General features: G+C 37.7%; 1 protein-coding gene across 1 annotated transcript in view; it reads left to right on the top strand.

The window, feature by feature from the left end:
- Window positions 1–13,287: 13,287 nt before the first annotated feature.
- The window catches only part of BCHE (butyrylcholinesterase), a 51,898-nt gene continuing 42,571 nt past the window's right edge, over window positions 13,288–22,614 (top strand). Inside the window, exon 1 of the mRNA XM_057427475.1 lies at window positions 13,288–13,480. The gene's annotated coding sequence lies outside the window, so the exon portion shown is untranslated. The remainder of the gene's footprint in view (window positions 13,481–22,614) is intronic.

Here is a 22,614-nt window from a genome sequence, read left to right as displayed (position 1 = left end):
GTGGTTGCCTGGACTTTTTAACCGGAGGGGCTCTCTTTAGTCTGGTTTTAATGTTGCAAACCAAGTCATTAAGGGTTTTTTTTCTACATCAGGCAGAAAATTATGGGTCAGAGGAGGAGCATCTGGTTTCCGAACCACCACAAATATTTGTGAGTTTCAAGGGAAACTGATTTAGTCCTGCTTTATGAAGAAATACTACTTCTATGCATTGGAAAGAGTTGTAAATATAGGTATGGATACAGATATAAATATACAGATAAAAAGACACGTATACTGTATGATTCAGTACTTCTTGGAGCCAATATCAGCTGAATGATGCTCCTGACAAGAAGCCATGTAGCACTACAGCACAGGGAATGAAATTAGCCATGCTACATTTAAGTAACCTTGGTCAAGAAAGGTGGTAATTGCTAAATCTATAAACTTTTAAATTAGCATTTCCAGACACAGGAAGCTAGAATGGGATTATTTAATGTAATAAAGTTCTTTTTAATGCAGGGAAAAATTGCTGATTAGAGGTAACTAACGAAAAGAAGTAAAAGATATTTAGCCACTGCAACATGCATCTTTACAAGAACCAGGTAACTTATTCTTGAGCTTTAGCTTTCTTATTTGTTTAGCAAATAGATGTGTCTGCCAATTTGCATCACCCTTCACTGCAGGTTCACAGACAAGGTAACAGTTTTCCATGCAGGTTTCCTAATGTTAAATTTGCAAAGTACATACTTTTCCCTCTTTCCAGCCTCTTGTCATGTCATGCGTTACTTTGCTCTTTCCTCTTGCCCTTTCCTGCAAGTTGTAGGCTAGTAGCTTGAGTATTAAATGGGGAAGCAAGGATATGGTTATAAACAAGGTAAAAGGAAGGATTAAACTTTTCTCCATATCCCTGGTGCTTCTTTAACTTGTAAAGGAGAGACTGAACTCCCTCTTTCCATGTCTGTGTTGTGCACAGAGCCTTATCCGGTAGAGACTCTGTAGTGGCTCGTCAGGTTACTTTGCTTGCAGACAGAGAGAGAAGCATCCCATTTGTAGTTCCTCCTATGTCCAGGTCTAGCAAAACTAGCTGTGTCTGCACAGCTCTGCATGTACTGCTAAAGAGACATGCAAGTAAGTGTCCCAGGCTAGGAAACCGTTCTCTGTGAGTGTGTATGAAAGAGCCTGTATGTTTCCTGTTAAAAAAAATCCTCTCAAGGATATTCCTTTTTTGTTGGAGGGACAAACCTAAATTTGCACTGTCAATGGTCAAAGGGGCATGTTAGAAGTCCACAGAGCTCTCCTTTGGACAAGTGATGGTCCATAACACCTCAAGGGCAGCACCCAGAATTAACTCATATAATAAGAGGATTTTTCTCCCCATGTACTTAGGAATAGCAATCTCAGTTTTGAAGAATATGCAATAAATACTGGCAATTCATACACTTAAAGGCAAGGATTAGATTCAATATTTAATGGCCATACTAGAGACTACTGACAATCATATCAACTGAAGGTGGCAGGATAAGGTGGAAAAAATTATAAATCAATGAAAGATAATGTCAAAGAGCAGAAAAAAGAAAAACTATAGAGGCAATTTAAAGTCCCACGGGTAAACCTAGAAGCTAAGGAATGCTTGAACTAAAGCTTTTGTTTATAATGTTGTTGTTCTTTCAGTACAGATTTTCTAATTTTGGTATATTATATAAATCAATATCACAACAGAAAGATAAAATGACACACATAAAATAAAACACAAAATTACCCCTTTATGGGCTAACTGCTTTTTAGATATTATTCTTAAAGCACCAAATAAAACAAGAATTTTATAGCTGTCTACAACATATGAATGAATTCACCACCGCTCTGCACTCCCAGGTGATTAACACATGTATATTCTGAGCATTACCTGAGTGCCTTCTGCTATCATGAGAATGTAGAATTTGTCTCCCTGTGGATTATGAAGGTCAAATGTATTTCAATATTTAGTTGCATTCTGCAGAGATACCAGGAAATACTTTGTCTCCAGCTGAAGTCCAAAGAGAGGGATAAATCTGATTTTACCGTGGTTTTATGGGACACTTTACAAGTCATCCAGAACTTGGAAACTAACTTTTGGTAGCTAAAGAATGAGCTTTAATATATCATCTGAATCTCTGGGAATTTCTGTTATGTTAGAGACAGATACGGATCATAATTTTATGAACAGAAATACCCACATTTGTTTTATTCACTTAATCTCTCATGGAATTTGCATCTGAAGAAATTGCATATGTAAAAACTTTTTCTTCATAACAAACACTGCAAAAAAATGCCTGTCTTGTGGTAAGTTTGGGATGATATAGCAACACCTAGCCAAGTTTTTCTGAAAATGAAGCCTTATTTCTCTGCATTTTGTCCATTTTATCCACCAAAAGCAGCTAACATTAGATAACAGCATTTATTTGATACTTGATCATCACAAACATATGAGGATATCTATCTAGTGAAATTCCCAAAGATAGAATATCAAAGTAACAGTACCTTTAATTCTGTTACAATCTTCTAGATGAGTGGAGCATGCAAACAGTTCTGCTTGAGCACATTTTTCTACAATGCTTCCAATAGAGGGGAAATCATTCTACTAATGTAAAACAAAACAAAACAAAACCCTGCTGCAGGACACCATTTATATAACATTTTGGAAGAATCTTTTTATAACACAAAGAAGTCATAAGGTACTAATGTTGACAGTTCTGCTCTGTTTTGGGAGATTAATGCACTGATGGTGCCGCCCATAATTCACATACTTTTGATAGTATTATAAATAAATATTCCCTGTAATGAATTTTAGGTCTTACAGAAAAGTGGTATTTTCCGCCTTCTTTGGAGGCTTCTGAAAGTTACAAAGTGCATCATATTTAAATGTAGAGATAAAAATAAAAATTACTTAAGACCTATTTCTTTCTTTAGTTTAAGGAATAGGATTTTATTTTTCTTTAAAGCTGATATATTTAGCACTTAATTTGTAGGTGTCATCTCCTCACCTCTTTCTTTCATATACGCTCTTATCTTTTGCGAGGGTGATAAAAGCTGCACCTACCACAGCAGGTCTTTAGACCTATCCTTGAGGGTCAGTGTATGGTAAGTATAGCTCAGAAAAACTGTTCTTCCTCTGTCTTTTCTAAAAGAAGCTGAGAAAGTCCAATAGCTGTTTGTTATGACCGTATTGTTATATCTGAATACTTTCAGCCTTGTTGGAAACAATTTTTGAACAGTGTTAATATCAAGGACAACCAAGTTCTCTATGCAGAGCAGAATTTTAAAGATTTTATAAATGAAGGTTAAAAAAAAAACAAAACAAGCAAAAAAAAAAAGAAAAATATAAAAGAAAAAAGAACACAAAAAAAACATAACTACCCCAACCAGAAAATAAAACAAACAAAAAACAACAAAACAAAAGAAAAACAAACAAAAGTCTGGTCCTGCTTAGAAGACAGTTGATTTCATTTAGCATCAACCTAAACTGCCTTCTCATTTCCATCTCAGAGGCCAGTTAGGAAAATGGCAAATGTTGGAGCTGACAAAACCAAAGGTTAATACCCAGGGATGGAGGTGGCTTGCAAAGCAAGCAAAATGAGAACACTATGAATAATGCACATATTCCACCCAGTGGGCTGAAATTGCAGTGGATTTCAAAGGACTCAACATGTGCATTTGCTTGAAATCCAGACAGCAATCTAAACATTTTGCTGTAAATCTAACATTTACTTTTAAACAAGGTATAAGTCTGGAGATATGGAAACTATGTTTGCTACCTCAAACTAATATGAGTTTCCACAGCATCCAGATTTTGCTGCCTCTTCTGAACTGGATGATAGACATATTTGTCAAGTTTTTTTCTGAGACAAGAGAACAGCAATAAAGAAACTACCATTTTCCCTATTATAACAAATTCAAGGTTTCTCTAACATCAGTTTGAGATTAAAAGAAAAAAAGGAAGTCTACAACCAAAGCACTAAAACCAAATAAGAACATGCTACATTTCTTTACAATTATTCTCCTTAGAAACCCTTACCAATTAAACCTCAATATATATTTGTTAATTTCAGAATCAAGAAAAAGATTGTTTCACATTGCTTATTATACATTTATTCTCTTAAAAGTTAATTTCTAATTATTGTGAATTTTATATCAATTTGGAGGTAAGATGCAAAGGCAGCTTTGTACATCTCTGTAAATACCTTTTTTCCCAGACTCGGGATCTGTTGCTGTAGCTAAGCTCTAAATACATACATAATTTCACGTAATGTTTTCTCATCCATAGCAAGGCTTAATTTGTTTTCATGTTTCAGATCTCTCATATTTAAAATGTCAGATGACTGCATTGCTAATCTTGCAGTTAACAACTGGCCTTCCTACCCTTTGTGAATTCAAAGCTACATGTCTATTCTTGCAAAAAGCCTCCCACTAATCTCATCCAGACTTCTCAAAGATACTTCTGCAGAAGCTGTGCTGCTTATTTGCTCTCTTGCTGAATATCTTAAGATAAATAAAAAAGTAATAGGACCTTACAATCTGATCATTAACACTTAATAGCTCTAAAATGTATTTTCCTTCCTACAGAGAATGTACGAGTCTATTCTGTAATGAACAACAAAGGAAGTGTAATGAAAGTACAAGTAAGGAATTTACAGAGACAGTTGGCATCTACATCAGCAATCTACTCATTTCAATAGCTAATTGCTAATTCAGTGTTTAATTGCTCAGTATCACATTATGTACTTGTCTGCAAAATACAGCAGTCAGTTCAAATGGCTTTCAGAAGGGCTTCTTAATGGCACAGTTCTCTTCCTAGCTTCTTACTAAATGTAATTATTACAGATGTCATCTGGAATATTTAACAGATATGAGCAGCCTCCCATCGCCTGCAAAATATTCAACTGCTTTCCAAGAAGTCCCAGGACCTTTTTTTCAGACACTGAAGCTGCTCCCTCCAGGTGACTGTCAGGCCATTGCACCACCCAGCCAGCATGCCAAATATATCAACCTATTATTACCTGTCCCAGACTGTATGGGGCAAGGCCACCCTTTAGTCCCTGCTCCATGGGGTCTGCAGAGTGCATCACCACCGTGACATAGTACATGACCCATTGCTGCTCTCAAATGAAATTTTAATAAGTACAATTTTCTCTCCATTCTTGTGTGGGGAACATTATGTCCTCATAAAAAATTGCAGTGTAAGATCCAGGTTCACACTGGTCAGCCAATTTATATTATAAATTAGTTATGATAAAACATTTTAAAACTTTAGTAGAGCTCAGATCATTTGGGGTCTATTTCAAGGAGAATTATGCAACCTCCTGCAAGCAGGAAGCATTTTTCAGTGTTTCAATGTCTGCGTTATATTCCAGACATTAGAAAGCATTTAAAGGAGCACAAGCTATAAGCATTGCAGGTAAAGCAAGGCAAAAAATTGCTCACAATTTGCTGAGCATCAGTATGTTTAGATATATCTGGTAATCTCTATATAGCAATTTATGCTACAGCAGCCAAAGCACAGAAACTACATTTGTATCCAATTTAAAAACATGAATGTTCCATTGTTACCCTAGAGCTTAAAGACAATTTACAGAACTAGGGCAGTATGAAGTATTGCTACAATAAACTGTTGGTTTACTTCCCTTTTATAGCAAAAATTAGGGGAATACTGCAACTGTTGTCAAGTCTTAAAATATGGTTGCAATAAAAGAGAAGCCATTGGGTTTCTCTAATTTCAATGGTTTTCTTTATTATTCAAACACCTTTTTGAATCTTTCATCGATTCAGATGCGATTTGTAAAATTAAATACATAACCCTTCAGCAATTAATCTAAGTCTCTGGCTACTGCTAAAGTAGGGTTTTTTTATGTGTTTTTTTCCTTCCATGAGATAACATTCTAATTCTTCAAAAACTTGCTCATTAATTCCCCTACTTAGCAGGAGTTTGAAGAGGTTATAAAATGTTTTCCTGGTAATATTTTTCTAGAATTAAAGAAGAAACACCTTATAACTAGTCTCTGTGAATTCATTTGATAATCACCCTAGTGAGATTTTATTGTTGACTTAGACATAAATGATACATTCTAGTTCATAGAAAGCTACAGTCACTTTGATCATGTAAGACTTCTTGTATAATGATTGAAGATCCAGGATACAGTGAGTTAATATAGTCAATAAGAACAATTACTTTCATGACTGTTTTCAGTGAATAAAAGGAATTAACTAAATGCTCAATAATATGTAAATACAATGGGCTACCATCTATTCCTTACCTCCCTTCAACAAGAGAAACAGAATAGCTCAAAATGTCCAGTCTAGACTTTTTAAATTAACAATAAGCAATGCTTCACTGCATGATTAGTCCCTCTGAAAACAACTGTAATGCCAGAGGATTAATATACAGCAATAAGATCATAAAAATTCAAATCCTTAGACTCTTTGGGGAACAGCACCCAGGATTTAAGAAGCCTTCATTTGCTGCTTTGGGCACACCCAGAACACCAGATGATGGCTTTAGGTGGAAAGAAATTTCCCCTCATCAGCATAAGAATCAGTAAATGTAATTACAAATTCAGCTGCTGCTTTTTGTATGATGATAAGGAATGGAGAGGAGGTATTTTCAAAATGTGTAAACTAAAATAATGTAGAGAATTACAAGTCTGAGAGTGGATAGAGTTAGAACAACCCTGTAACTCCTTGAGTTTACACCAGTCACTTTGCAAAGAGTCAAGGAGAGAGATGTCTCTTCCCTGGTCTGCAAACGCTGAGTTAAATGGTCCTTAGACAAACAGGCAATTCAAGCACAGTTGTTCACAAGCACAATTTTAAGGTGCTCCTCACATGGAACAGTTGTTGATGTCTGCGTGAGGCACTTGAAAGAATGAGCTTTAAGCAGAGGGAGTGGAGAAAAATAAGTAAGTAAAAATAAAAAAAGAAAAAGATCAGTATAGCAGTTGACAGATATTTGGATTTTAGTAAGGCATTTGACACTGCCTCATGAAATCTTAACTGAAAAATTAATTCAAGTCAGCTTGGCTGGAGACATTTGTGTGTGGATTGAATACTGGCTAAAAGACAAATGAAAAAAATTACGATACACAGCTGTGTAACAAGATGGTTGGAAATGTCCAGTGGGGTAACACATACTGATTATTAATCTGGGTTTACTTTTTTAATCATTAATAAGATATAAAAAGACATAGATGAGATCTAATGAAATGCATAGATTATGCTCGTTCTAGAAGATCCAAAATGACAATAAGGAGGATGAAATAGTGACTGACAAGAAACATGGATGAAGCATGGCCTAGATTCATCAAGAGAGTCAAAATTTTACTGCAAACAAAAAAAAAACAAGATGAAACATATAGATTGTTGGAAGATGAACCATCAGAATAAGCAATGTAGGAAATGGAACAGTAGTAATGGATATACCATCTGATATCTGTTGGAGGGACAGTACAAGCAATCCAGGAGATTCCTTAATTGTGTGGAAGACAACTTCCTCCTGCAAGTAACAGAGCAGCTGAGAAAGAGAGGTGCCATGCTTGATCTTGTGCTCACCAACAGGGACGGGCTGGTTGGAAATGTGATGCTCCAGGGCAGCCCTGGCTGTAGCCATCATGAGATGGTCATGTTCGAGATCCTCAGGACAGTGAGAAGAGCGTGCAGCAAGCTCACTGCCCTGGGCTTTGAGAGCAGACTTTGGCCTCTTCAGGAACTGGCTTAGTAAAGTTCCATGGGATAAAACCCTAGAGGTGTAGGACCTTGCACTTGGCATGGTTAAACTTCATGAGGTTGGCATCAGCCCACCTCACAAGTGCGTCGAGGTCCCTCTGGATGGCATTCCTTCCCTCCAGTGTATCAACCAAACCACACAGCTTGGTGTCAGCGGCAAACTTGCTGAGGGTGCACTCAATCCCACTGTGGGTCCCACTGGGTCAGAGCAATCCCAGGCATAGCTACAGGTGGGGCAAAGAAGAGATTCAGAACAGCCTTGTGGAGAAGGACTTGAGGGTGTTGGTTGATGAGAAACTTAACATGAGCCAGCTTCAGTGTGAACTTGCAGCCCAGAAAGCCAACCGTATCCAGGGCTGCATCAAAAGGAGCGTAATCAGCAGGTCAAAGGGGGTGATCCTGCCCCTCTACTCTGCTCTCATGAGACCTCACTTGGAGTATTGTGTACAGTTCTGGTGTCCTCAACATAAAAAGGACATGGAACTGTTGGAACAAGTCCAGAGAAGGGTCACGAGGATGATCAGGGGACTGGAGCACCTCCCGTATGAAGACAGGCTGAGGAAGTTGGGGCTGTTCAGCCTGGAGAAGAGAAGGCTGCGTGGAGACCTCATAGCAGCCTTCCAGTATCTGAAGGGGGCCTATAGAGATGCTGAGGAGGGACTCTTCATTAGAGACTGTAGTGATAGAACAAGAAGTAATGGGTTCAAACTTAAGCAGGGTAAGCTTAGATTAGATATAAAGAAGTTCTTCACTGTGAGGATGTGAGGCACTGGAATGAGTTGCCCAGGGAGGTTGTGAATGCTCCATCCCTGGCATTGCTCAAGGTCAGGCTGGATGAAGCCTTGGGTAACATGGTTTAATGGGAGGTGTCCCTGCCCATGGCAGGGGGGTTGGAACTAGATGATCTTAACATCTTTTCCAACCCTAACTATTCTATGATTCTAAGAGAGTTGGAGAATGTTACAAGAATTTTTAAAGGTAAAATTCAAGTTTAGGATCCAGTGTCCTCTGCATCCAATGGGAGCTCATCCATGGACTTCAAAGGGTTTTGGGCTGGGATGGCAATCACAATGGAAGAATTTTCTGCAATGCCTATTGCATGCAACCAAGAGGAATGCTCTTCAAAATAGTTGTTAAATTGGAAGGAAATCAGAGAACATATAAAAAAATTAAGGGTTTTTGTGAGAACTGAAGAGAGAAGAAAAAATGTAAAGAATTAAGTGGTTATAACCTGCCTAAATAAAGAATAAGCAGGAGCGTAACAGCTTTCAAGCCTCTGAGTACATAAGCTTATAGAAAGGATAAAAATATTCACTTTGTTACACAGAAGTACAATTTTAACAGGGAAGGGGAACATACAAGTGATGAAAGACATTTAATGCAAATACCAATAAACTCAGCATATTAAATTGTTGAATAATAGAAGAGATGGAAGACATATGGTTTGGGATATTTTAAAATCAGATTGTATACTAAGTATTGAAATGCAGAGAGTAATCTTTTCTATTCCCCATGATGCTATAAAATGTATCTGTCTTAGAAAGACGTATCTTTTTCTAGCCTCTTCCTGTGCAAGTTCCATGTTTTAAAGCCTGTATCAGGAGATGCAGAAATAGCATAGGATATATTGTTCTTAATAATGAATAAACACTCTCTCTATATTTTAATCATGTAATCTCTTTATTTCCACCTATCTCTGACCAAAGTTACAGTCTTTTCTCAAATCTAGTGTTAATGTAAATATATTTCAACTGTTTTCTCTACTTAAAGACAAATAAGGCTTTACTGTGTTAGGGATTCTGTAACAGTAATCCAAAGATTTTTTAGCTGAGGAAATATTTTGCCATTATTTGTGTTAGGTTATTGTCTTCTGCTAGAAACTTATAAAGAAAAGATGATTTTTTATTTTTTTTTCCCCATAACACAGTTCATGATAGGGGAGGTAGCTATTCCCATTCAGCAATTTCTGCCATTTTTCACCCTCTGTATTTTGGTTCCCAGCTCTCTACCAAATGTAGGAGGCAAAGACAAATTTTAAGATGACATATAAGGAAGCTTTTTTCATTCAGGGTGAAATATTTGCAAACTCAGATAAATACCAATTGCAGATAATATTTGCAAACTCAGGAAATACCAATACTTACTCGGTAAAAATGATCACAAGTTCATTTATTTCAATTTCAGCATGGCTATTTACACTAGTGGAAGATTGATACCACGTCATATTTCAGTATGTGTTAAAGTGTAGGACTTCACTTACACTAGTATCATTTTTAATGATCAGCAATAGACTTAAGTAACATTAAACCACTATTTTTAAACTTTATACACTACTATAGTGTATGTTAAAACACACTGAAAAATAATTTCTGGCTTTTTCTAAAGGAGCATCTCTTAATTTAATAATAATGAAAAATCATGGATTAAAGAAATAGTAGGGAAGGCTTGCCATGTCTAAGTGTAAATCATGTATATTTTAATATAGACAAACATGTTTTGCACATCTGCAATGTCATAAATCTGTGCTTATAAAAATCAACATATCCTGCACTGCAGAAACAAGGATCATAGATAACAAGCTGAAAATAAATCATTAGCACAATGCTGCAAGAAAGATAAAAGACACAAAACCTGAAGGCATAAGGACAGGAAAAAGAAAAAGCAGAGAAATGGTGACATATGTCTTTGCAGCACTGGTGAAATAATTATTGGAATGATCTTTTTCATTCTGCAGCCTAGTTTCCAAACCAGTAATGGAAATCGGAAATGTGCAGAAAAAAGATGGTAGGATGTTTGGAAAATGTATTTTATAGAATGAAAGTTATGAAACTGGATGCATTTTGTTTATCCAAGTATCTTTTAGGAAATTATTTTCTTGACTTGAAGTCAAGGAAGCACTAATGTGAAAAGTAATCTAATAGTAAAATATTAAAACCAATAAATCTTCTGATCCTTACACAAATTATAATAGCATCATTGACATCAATGGAGTCTTGCTATTATGTGAGTCAGATTGTTATTAGTGGGGGGTTGCTGTGTTTGTAGTTTATCCCCAGGTATACTCAGTCAGTGGGTGCTCTGATTTGCACTTGTCTGAAAAGACTTTCAGAATCAAACCCAATTCAAACTGAAATAAAATTCAGGCTTGGATATATGCACAAATTATAAATACCTGAAATTAAACAGATTCAAGATTAAGGCTGGAAAAAAATGAAGAACTCAAAATGAAAGAGAAAAAAATATCTAAAGCACAGATTACAAGTTGTTCTGACATTCTTCAAAACTGAAATTTTGTGTTTCTGCACACTTGTTTTCTGCATTTAAAAGCATGAATATGTTTTATTCATTGCAAAGTTTGTTATTCTACTTGGAAAACATTTATTCTGTTTCTTATTTACACTGAACTTAGAATTAATGCGGCTGTTCCAGTTGAGCAAAAGCAACCTTGACTTGTAATAAGCATCATTTTATCACACCAAAATATCTTGTCTAAAAACATAACATGGACATAGTTCTCAGAATTAAGCTAGTTAATAATTATTATATAAACGGGTCAAGGATTAAAAGTGCCAATAAAGTCTTGTGAATTGTGTGTAGATTTTATTTAGAAATTACAGCATTGAAAGCCAAAGCTGCCTTAACGTATATAGAATAGGTTTAACACCATAGGTGAACTATCATAGTGTCAATAAACATTTTTCAAAGAATAATAATCAGAATAAGTAACCCCAGCAGTCTGCTTCTATAAAATAATAGATCTTTGGCTGTAGTGAAGTATTTCCTAGGTACAATATTATTTATTTCCAGATTACATAAAACAAGCAATACTTTCTTAAATATGATAGAAATAAACAGAACTTCTAACTCAGAAGCTCCAGTCTGGTTTCCTAATGAATTTCCCAACCTGAAAACTATTTCCCTAGTCCAGCTTTCCTCTGAAAGCACACTCATATCTTTGCTTAGCAATCTTATACAGGCTTCAGTCATAGGAGACTCCTTTGGTGTCCCTTAGCTCTACTCAGCACAACATCACTGAAAGCTAAAAATGCCTTTTTTTTTTTTTTTTAACATTTTAAATATACATACTTCTAAATAAAAAAATCTGATCAGATGCTCTGGTAATGAGCAGAATCATTCTTGAACAGAAAAAAAACATGGGTGGGCATAGTCAGAAACTGAGCAGAGAAACACTACATTTAAGATACCACTCAGCTTACCACAGCAAGGCACAGACTTACCATGGGTGGGGAAAGACTCTGCTTTAACTAGTCTGCATAAAGGGTCCCAGAACAGGTATCCATGGAAAACCTAAGAGCACTAACCTAAAGCTGAACAACCAGAAGGCCTACCTAGCTCCCACCACCCCTCTCCTTCAAAAGACTCACAATCTGTGTCACACACATCACCTGTTACCACCACAATTTCAGGTGTTACAACTTAATCATTAGTTTTAGCCTAATTAGCTAAACATGCTACTGGTGTAGCTGTGCTTGCTTTGGCTGCAAACACCCATTTGTAGTTTACTACCGAATAAAGAATGGCTCTAGTCTCTCTGCACCTTAGGACATGGTCACATTTGAACCTTTTAAGATGCTTAATGCTTCACCTTATGGATCCAAAAGCATAACAGCAACATGCTCTTCAGCCTGGGAATGATTGTATGAGCAGATAGAGCAAATCAAATGTTATACCCACCTTAACTTCCTTGTGTTGTTTTAGGGGGCTAAAAATAAAATTATTTAAAAATTTATAATACAGATGGCAAATACATACAGAACTAAGGAGATAATCAGGTGACAAAATTGCAGATAATTGCAGATTTGCTGAAAACTGAATGCTCAGCCTCCTCAAAACTTGAATAATTTTTCAGACATTTTATTTCTGGAGTAAAATTTTGGAGGGTTTATTCAATTAAAATACAGAAAATACTATCAAAAAGAAAAAGAAAAAACAAAAAACAATAAAAAAAACTCAAAAACAAACAAACAAAAAAACCCCAAACAAACAAAAAAGCCAAACAACCAACCAGTCAAAACAAAACCAACTCTTTTATTTTCCATCAGAATATTGGAAATGAATGAGAAAGTAGCTCAATACCACAGCACCCGCTGACCAGAATCAAGAGCTTTTTCTCAGTCCCAAGCACTGAAATGACATCTTACACTCATACAGCCAAGTAATGCCAGATATAAAAATTAAATAAATGAGTTGAATGGCTATGCTACTTTATTTCCAATAAATCAATGTGCAATCTAGCACATTCTACTCAAATGACAAACCAATCCTGTGAATTAAAACTGCAAAAGTTTTATTCAAAAGTTGAAGAAAAAAGAAAATCTACATGTACGTCTTTTGGAGCTTGGAAAGAATTTTGAAACAGAGAAAAAAACTCCAGTCCTCTCAGCAACCATAAAAATACACTATAATAGTCAAAGGTCTCAGCAAAGTGGAAAATCCACAGATGTGTAAACAAAGCAAGCAGAAATGTGTGTGTTTCCTTCAGATGTTTTCCAAAGTGTCCTTACTTCAGTACGTTATATGCATACGAAGAGTAGTGTGTCTTTCGAGTCATGTGATGTTCCTGGCTCCTTACCTGATGTTTATCTGGCAGCAGGGAAACCAGCAAATGCGGATATATTGGCTGCTTTTTAGTTGGTTCTTGGCCTGAAAAAGCTCTTTCATTCAAAGAAAGAAGCAGCAAGACTGGAATATCAGCTTTTGAGGTTGATCTTTTCTGCTTCCTTTTCAGGTAAGAGTTTTAAATGCAGGAGAGGAAATGCTGATTTGATCAGACAGGGTTAGAGTAAATAAATGCATGCTGTTCCCCATCCCCATTTCCATGCTAATTTATTGCCAACATCATGGGTATAGCATTTTAGTAGTCAAGTGATGAGAACAGCACCAGCTGGACTGGTCGGCTCCGTGGCTGGGGGCTCTGGGTCCTTGGTGTCCTTTAGTCCTGAAGTTCGGACTGTCCCTTTGGTGGCTGACAGTCCTGTGCAGATTATTGCTGGCACCACACCAAAACAGCTGCTGGGTGTTCAAAACTGCAGTCAGCCATGAAAATCCCAAGTGCAGTTTGAGGAAAATGAACTGAATTGCACCCAAAGCCTGGAACAGTCTGCTAGACCTACCTTGCCTTGTGCTTTGAGCTGTGCACAGACAAAAAATGTTATGCAGGAAACTGGGGGTACTCCTCTGTAGGCATCCCAAAAGCAAATTAACTAATTGCTGATGACTAAAAATGGCATATGGTTGGTCCTTTCTATACTCTTTATACTTGAAAAGGCAAAATGAGCTCCAGGAGAATGAATAGGCAGTTAAATGTATTTCAATACTTTACTATTATATTTTACTACTAAATAATCTCAAACAACCACAAAAAGGGTATATAGACACTTCTATGTCACACGGTGGGACAACAAGTGACTCTATGACATGTACAAACACATCTAAAGGCAAGGAGTAGGCTGGTACCCAGCTTATGTGGGGTCATCGCTGTGCAACGAAAACTGTTGCAGGAATCAACAGTGCTGTGGAGGAGGAAAAAACATCTAAATCTATCATGATAAAAAAAAGTCAATGTCAGTCTTAAAATTTCACGGTAATATTGGAGTGAGAATTAGCATTAGGTTGAGTAAACTGAGATAAAATTATACATCAGTGTGGAATGAAACCGCATGTACTCATTTCTCTTTAAAGTGTTAGCGGGACATCAAGGTGGAATTAAAATGTTTTAAATGTCAGTTTCTTCCATCTCCTAGATCCCACTGTGAATTCTCCAATCATCAAAAATCCAGCCATAATAAATGTACTTAAACTTCCACTGCAGTCTGCAGCTATTTCTCTCTAGCCGATCATACTGTCAGATGTCTTTTGTGCAAAGCATGTTATAAACAGAAAAATAGAGCGAACACGTCTGAGCTGATTTCTTTCTACTCCACTGGCACATAACTGGTGGCAATAAGGTTGCTCCTTCAAATGTGTTTTTCTTTGCACTGTAGTTGTGCTGTGAGATTAGCAAAACTCAAGGCACTGAAGTTTACCATCACTTGATGGTGCCACTCAGAAGCGCTGTTTGTTTCTGCTGGGGAAGCTTTGTGCTTTTTGGTCTGGGGAAACTCCTCATGCGCAAGGAGGCTGTTTGCAGCTAATCCTTGATCACAGCTCATCAAGGCACTGCTGATATCCCCGCACTTTCGCAGTTAAAAATTATAGTTATTAACGTAACATGCGTGACAGCTTGCTGCTTGGAGCGGAGCACTACTTCTTCAGCTGCCTCATGACACATGACTTTTGCTCAGCTTTTTCCCTTATCACCTCCCTGCCTACCCCAAGGCCATCTGACACAAGGACTGTGGCACAGATGAAGTTAATCATTAGCTGATATAGTGGTGAGGTCAATTCTGTAGGTAACTAAGCTGATTAACATGTGTGACTTTGCAATGGTGGTTATTTACATCTTTGCATTCTCCCTCCTGGGATTAATCCCATTTTATAGATTTGCTTCTGGATAGGCAGCATTTGTGTTCAGATCTTTGGATCCTGGAGATGTCAGACTGCTACAGGGTCCCTGAGCTCCTTTTAGTCCTTGCACAAACATCTCTGCACTTCTACCATAACTAGCACGCTTGTATTAGTGAGCCATAGCAGCGAATCATTGCATTTCTAAGAATTCTGAAAACCAAAGTTCCCAGGCTTTCCCCATTTTAAAACCCTTGGAAAGGCTTCTCTTCCCTTTCTACACCTGTTTTTCTCTGGCAGAAGTATGACTGTTAAACAGCAATTTTCTTTCCATGTTTTTTAAAGTGAAGAATTTTTAATTTGGATGTATTTTCCTCTGAAAATCCTTTCAGTCAATATGGAATTACAGAAAGCACCTTTCTGAAGACGAAAAAGAACTGAAGATATTTCCACTGAAAGGTGTGCATGTATTTGTGTGTGTGAGTGCATGCTCTGGACTGGCAATGTGGTTGCTTCCTGCCTTGAGCCAAAGCAGTTTACTTTGTACCTAGCAGAACAGGAATATCGGTGCAAAGCTGCAGTGGGAAGGAATTTGGACAGAATTGTGAAAAAAAGTCTGGGTACTCAATTCCTCCTGACTCAGTTCCATGCAAAGAGGTGCATTTGTAGATCGTCTAGTGATAGTGTTTAATTACTACCTCACCTACAAAAAAGACAGACTAGGTCCTTATACTCCCTCTAGATTATCCAAGCCCTACTTTGTACCATTTTTCATGCTTTTATTTCCTTTACTTCTTTATCCCTTTTCCCCCAGTTTCTCTGATTCAAGAAATTGTCTTTCCTCATTTCTCTCACCCAAAACAGAGCTACAAAATAGATGGGGTCAATGATCCCAGAGGGAAGAATAGGCACTGGGATCCTGTAGATCAAGTGTGGGAGGCAGAAGGAATTACTCTGGACAGTCCAGCGGGCCTTCATTTCTGTGTAGAATAATTGATTTTCAAAAAGCATTTATTTTTCTTTAATACATTTTTTATCCATTGCTCTTGATGGCCTGCTCTCTACCAGCTTGACTTCAAAGAAACAAGACAAAGTTTTATAACTTAGGCTGGGAAGAAAAAGTATGGTTTAGATTTTCAAATAAGTACATCATTATGCAATGCTGAAAACATTATAGATTCATTTTATTTTTCAAATAAGACTCTAATAACACAGTTACTGGCATACATCTTACTGGTGCTGTTGATGACATCTAGACCTGAGACTGCAAGCCCTGCATTGGCTCAGGGCAGCCAAGGAAATGTGACAGAGCAGTCAGAAAGCAAAATTTACATCTTGGATGACTTTCTGGTACTCCTGCATTTGTTTTCATCTCAAACTATCACACAAGCTTATTTGGTTCTGTAATGCCAAATCAACCCAAGTCATGCACTCAGGGACAAACAATAGAATTTGACAGCTCTGGTTAATCAAGGGAAGTTTCATTGGAATGGATGTACAGAAATAGAACCTAAGGTGTAAGATATTGATATATTTTCCAGTAATGATGAATATATTTCTGAGCCCTCCATGCTTAGAGTGATTCTTTCAAATAGAGAAAGGGTGGCAAGGTTTACTTGTATAATGAGGGGAAACTAAGTTGTTTCCTATATCCAAAAAGCCTGATAGACTGAAACAGGTTGTCTTAGCTTAGATATATGGTGCAGCTAATGCAAATATTTTCTTCTTATAAATTTAACTATAAAGAAATATGGATGAGAGGAAAACATAAGAGGAAATGGTAGCACTCAATAAAAATAGTTTTAGATATATTTATTCTGTAAAGGGGAGTAAGGTTTCTGATCACAAGTGATTGAGATTGTCAGTTATCTTCCATTAGAAGCAAAGTGGGCAAAATCTACAAGATTACGCTTAATAAAGCAATGACTGAAATAATATCTAATGATTTCTTATAACAGTAGAGGTCTGGACCTGGTGAGCAGGAAGTCTTAAGGAATCTTGCTGTGGAAGGAAAAAAATGTTTTTTATTAAACAACTTGTTCAGAAGAGAAAAATTGGGTAGAAGCTATCAGCCTGCTCCAGCGAACAGATGCTTTTTGGCATTATTAAAGTTAGTAGGCCTTCTAGCTTAATTGAACTGCGTGAACACTGAGGCATCTAAGGAAACAGAGATGCCTACATTTTAACAAAATAAACTAGTATCCTCAGTCTTACCTTAATCCATGTATTTGAGACAAGGGAAAGGAAAAAGTCTAGAAAATACATATTTTAAAATATTCTGAATATAATTTTTGAAATTTTTGAAATCCTTAGCAATATCACTAAAGATCAGGAATACATTCTGAATTCCTTCCTTGGTGGATATCAACTGTTGATTTTTATCACTTTCCCTACAGGGACCATCAAGACATCACGACTGCCAATCTTGCATTGTGAATTAAAGGCAAATGCTTTGCATGTCCTAGACACAATCTGAAATAAAATACTATTATTGACTTCAGCTCTACATTATTCTCAAAAAGTGAAATGTACTGTATAAGCTGGTGTTGTTTCCAACCACATATTTAGAAAAATTAAACATTTTAGATGGCCTACACTAGGCAGCATTATTCATAACATAAATGAAAACATTACACAATCACATATATCAATATATACTGGCATAAGGCAACTGACTTTCTGAGATCATTGCTGATCAGCTGATAATGGAAATTTAATGTTTAACTTTGTATTCTGCCAATTTCTCCTGCCATGATGATCAACTACAAAATACACCATGAAGACAACGTTTTGGCTGAACCAACTGCTAATCAATTTATGTTCTGAATCATAAGTATTCATTGTACTTAGTATTTTTACCTTGATAAATGTGCAAAGGATAATTGAGTCAGATTCCTCTAATCAGTGCAACTATGGCAGCTTTTCATGTTTTCATGATACTGCACAGTTGAAAGACTTTTGCTTGTTTTTCTGGTCAAAAAAAGAAGCAGAACTGTGCACCAAACTGCTTTTACATTTTTGAAAGCTCTTGTTGCCTAGAAGATATTGCTGATCACTTCTTCTGAACATTTTCCATGTTTTCTGTGCTGTGATTGAAACTGAATTCAAAATCAAGAGGATGTGAAATAACAGCAAACTTTTTCATTGGACTTTATGTTTTTGCTATTAATTGCTTGGAACACATTATCCCATTTTGGATGCTTTTGAAGAATAAGCAGACATTTTTACTGAGTTGTTTAGAAGGTTGGTTGGGGTTTTTTTTGAGAGTTAAACAACCATCTCTGAAACCATGAGTGTCTTTATTGGTAGATTCATGAGTCTTCATCTTCATGAAATTTCCTCTACCATTTTTTCCAATTGGCTACATTTACTGGAAAAATTGTATACCATGTACTTCCACAGCAGGGGTTTGGAACTAGATGATCTTAAGGTCCTTTCCAATCCTAACTATTCTATGATTCTATGATTCTATTCTATGATGAGCATCTGCATACAGACTGACTTAAACCTTTAAGACAGTTTACTTTGGATTTATAGACTCTTTTAGACACTGCATGCCATTCATTCAGACATAATAGCAAATGCTTTATATAGCAGCAGTGTGGTTGCCACATTTTTTCAACATACAAAGGAAAAGTATGCTTTGTCTGCCTTACAGAGCTTCAAACTCACTGAATAGTATAAAAGAAAAATTGCCTTTGTTCTGATTTATGAGCAATCACTAGTAACACAGATTCTCCCCTTGGGACACTTCTGCTGAAGTGTAACCACATTAAGATTAAGCTTCCTCTTTGCATGCACCTAGTCTTGTGGGTGCTATTATGAGTTAAGACATAAAGACTAATCTAAAGCAAGCAAGTATTTATTGCAATAGAGAAGTGTAGAATATTTGCAGAGTAAGCTAGTATTTTTTGCTAGGGACTTACAGGGACAAAAATCAGTCCCAGAAGCAAGTCTTGGGGCACTTCCTATTAAACTCTCTGTATGTCAAGAATTAGATCACTTTTATTCTACTTTGTTTTCTCTATCTCATGAATAGTTTTAATCCATGGTAGAAATTTACATTTTACCCTGTAGTTTTCAAATTTTTGTAATAAGTTTTGGTGACAGATTCCGTCACAAGCATTCTAAAACTACAACAGAATGATCTCCAAAATGATTTCTGGAAGCTATCAGGAGAACTGGCTACCCTGGATTTGGAGAAGGCTGAGGTTCTGAATGACTTCTTAATGTCTCAGTCTTCACTGGCAAATGCTCTGACCACAACACCGAAGACTTGGAATACAGACACAGGGACTGTGAGAACGAAGACCTTAGGCCCACTGTAGGAGAGGATCTTAGAATCATAGAATCATAGAATAGTTAGGGTTGGAAAGGACCTTAAGATCATCTAGTTCCAACCCCCCTGCCATGGGCAGGGACACCTCACACTAAACCATGACACCCAAGTCTCTGTCCAAGCTGGCCTTGAACACTGCCAGGGATGAAGCATTCACAACTTCCCTGGGCAACCCATTCCAGTGCCTCACCACCCTAATAGGAAACTAAAACTGAGTAAAAAAAAAACCCCAAACCTCCCAAGTCTTGGAAAGCAGACACAGGGACCGTGAGAATGAAGACCTTGGGCCCACTGTAGGAGAGGATCTGGTTCGAGACCATTTTAAGAACCTGAATGTACACAAGTCCATGGGACCTGAAGAAATCCATCCACGGGTCCTGAAGGAGCTGGTAAATGAAGTTGCTAAGCCACTGTCCATCATATTTGAAAAATCATGGCAGTCAGGTGAAGTTCCCCATGACTGGAAAAAAGGGAAATATAACCCCCATTTTCAAGAGAGGGAAAATGGATGACCCGGGGAATTACAGACCAGTCAGTCTCACCTCTGTGCCTGGCAAAATCTTGGAGCAGATTCTCCTGGATGGCATGCTAAGGCACATGAAAATCAACAAGGTGCTTGGTGACAGCCAGCATGGCTTCACTAAGGGGAAATCCTGCCTGACCAATTTGGTGGCCTTCTATACTGGGGCTACAGAACTGATGGACGGGGGTAGAGCAGTTGATGTCATCTACCTGGACTTGTGCGAAGCACTTGACACTGTCCCATATGACATCCTTGTCTCTAAATTGGAGTGACATCAATTTGATGGATGGACCACTCAGTAGATAAAGAACCGGCTGGATGGTAGCATGAAGAGTTGTGGTCAATGGCTCAGTGTCCAGCTGGAGACCACTAATGAGCGGTGTCCCTCAGGGATTGGTGTTGGGACTGGTCGTGTTCAACATCTTTGTTGGTGACATGGACAGTGGGATTGAGTGGTCCCTCAGCAAGTTTGCCGATGACACCAAGCTGTGTGGTCCGGTTGATACACTGGAGGGAAGGAATGTCAGCCAGAGGGACCTTGACACACTTGTGAGGTGGGCTGATGCCAACCTCATGGAGTTTAACCATGCTAAGTGCAAGGTCCTACACCTGGGTCGGAGCAATCCCAGGCACAGCTACAGGTTGGGCAGAGAAGAGATTCAGAGCAGCCCTGAGGAGAAGGACTTGGGGGTGTTGGTCGATGAGAAAATGAACATGAGCCTGCAGCGTGCGCTTGCAGCCCAGAAAGCCAACCGTATCCTGGGCTGCATCAAGAGGAGTGTGACCAGCAGGTCGAAGGAGGTGATCCTGCCCTTCTACTCTGCTCTCGTGAGACTTCACTTGGAGTATTGTGTGCAGTTCTAGTGTCCTCAACATAAAAAGGACATGGAACTGTTGGAACAAGTCCAGAGGAGGGCCACAAGGATGATCAGGGGACTGGAGCACCTCCTGTATGAAGACAGGCTGAGGAAGTTGGGGCTGTTCAGCCTGGAGAAGAGAAGGCTGCGTGGAGACCTCATAGCAGCCTTCCAGTATCTGAAGGGGGCTATAGGGATGCTGGGGAGGGACTCTTCATTAGAGACTGTAATGACAGGACAAGGGGTAACGGGTTAAATCTTAAACGGGAAATTTAGACTGGATATAAGGAAAAAAATCTTTACTGTTAAGGTGGTGAGGCACTGGAATGAGTTGCCCTGGGAGGTTGTGAATGCTCAGCCCCTGGTGGTATTCAAGGCCAGGTTGGGCAGATCTTTGGCTGACATGGTTTAGTGTGAGGTGTCCCTGCCCATGGCAGGGGGGTTGGAACTAGATGATCTTAAGGTCCTTTCCAACCCTAACTATTCTATGATTCTATTATTCTATGATTCTATCTCCATTTTTTAATCATGGAGTTTTCTATTCACTTTTATTACCCTAATGGACACACCATAGTAGTAGTTTCTTCTCAATAATTTGGACAGCAGTAAATCTGAAAATGTCCAACATATAACTATCTTCTTTCTGAATTGATACATTCACATCTCAGATTTACAGAAGCAGGCTATAATAGTGCTACTGTGATTTTCAGCAGCTAAAAGTCTGGTTGTATTCTTTGTGAGACAATTTTAAAAGAGAAAGCAGCATGTCATTCACAACTAAAGTGTGATCTACAAGCTAGGATGGTACTAGATGCCCACTGGGATCTGAATAACCCGAGTTGTGTTTCTTGTGTTTTAGCAATTCCTTATCCAATGTATTCCCACCGAGGTGCATGAAAAACAGAGCTAAAAGCTGTTTTTCTTAGAGCACTTTGAAGGAAGATAGAAGACAGTTTATGTTACATCAATTGAGGGGAGAGCATACATAGAAATGCTACTCCAGCACCAAGCAAAATGTTGAAGTGTAGCTAAAAGATTTGGGAATATTAAAAATAAAATATACAGTCAAATGCTTAGTGACATGGAAGTTAAATTTCAACTAAATGTGTCCCTACATTGTTTTGTCAAGGTTTAAAGATTTGGGGTCCTGGTTTAGTTTTGTGTTCTCTTGCATCACAACCCCCTGAAACTGTTCTTATTAAATTATCTAGTTTTATGAGAGAAAGTATCAGAATCCAGGCCTGAATCTTAGCCAGTTTTTCTTTCGGCTGTCCCATGTACAACTCGCAGGTGGTGGGTCCAAAAACAAGCTAAAAGGAACAGTTTTTCATGGCTCATGTACTTTTGCAACAGATCTTGTCACCAGATGTTCTGGATGCCAAATGTTTACAAGGTTGCAGAAAGCATTTGGACAAATTTAAGGAAGATGAATCTCTGGGTAGCAATAAGATAAAAAAACATCTCCTTATTGAGACACAATTTTTTGCTGGCTGGAAAGTTTTACCTGTACTATTATAGGTTTAGCCTGCTCTTCTACTTTACTTTTGCAGACTTCCCTGGCATTTGTCGCAGATCTTTGGTCAGACTTGGCATTGCCATTATTACACGTTCTTCTTTTGTAAAATTTCTGAGAGGTGTTATTATTTCTTTGCAGTTAGCATATCTCCTTAGTCATACGTAATGGAAAAGTAGTTTTAAGT

This window comes from Pezoporus wallicus, unplaced genomic scaffold (genome assembly GCF_028554395.1).
Source record: "Pezoporus wallicus isolate ANWC-B61680 ecotype Strahan unplaced genomic scaffold, APGP_CSIRO_Pwel_v1 contig_7657, whole genome shotgun sequence".
NCBI lineage: Eukaryota > Metazoa > Chordata > Aves > Psittaciformes > Psittacidae > Pezoporus > Pezoporus wallicus.
This window is presented reverse-complemented; position numbering and strand designations above follow the sequence as displayed.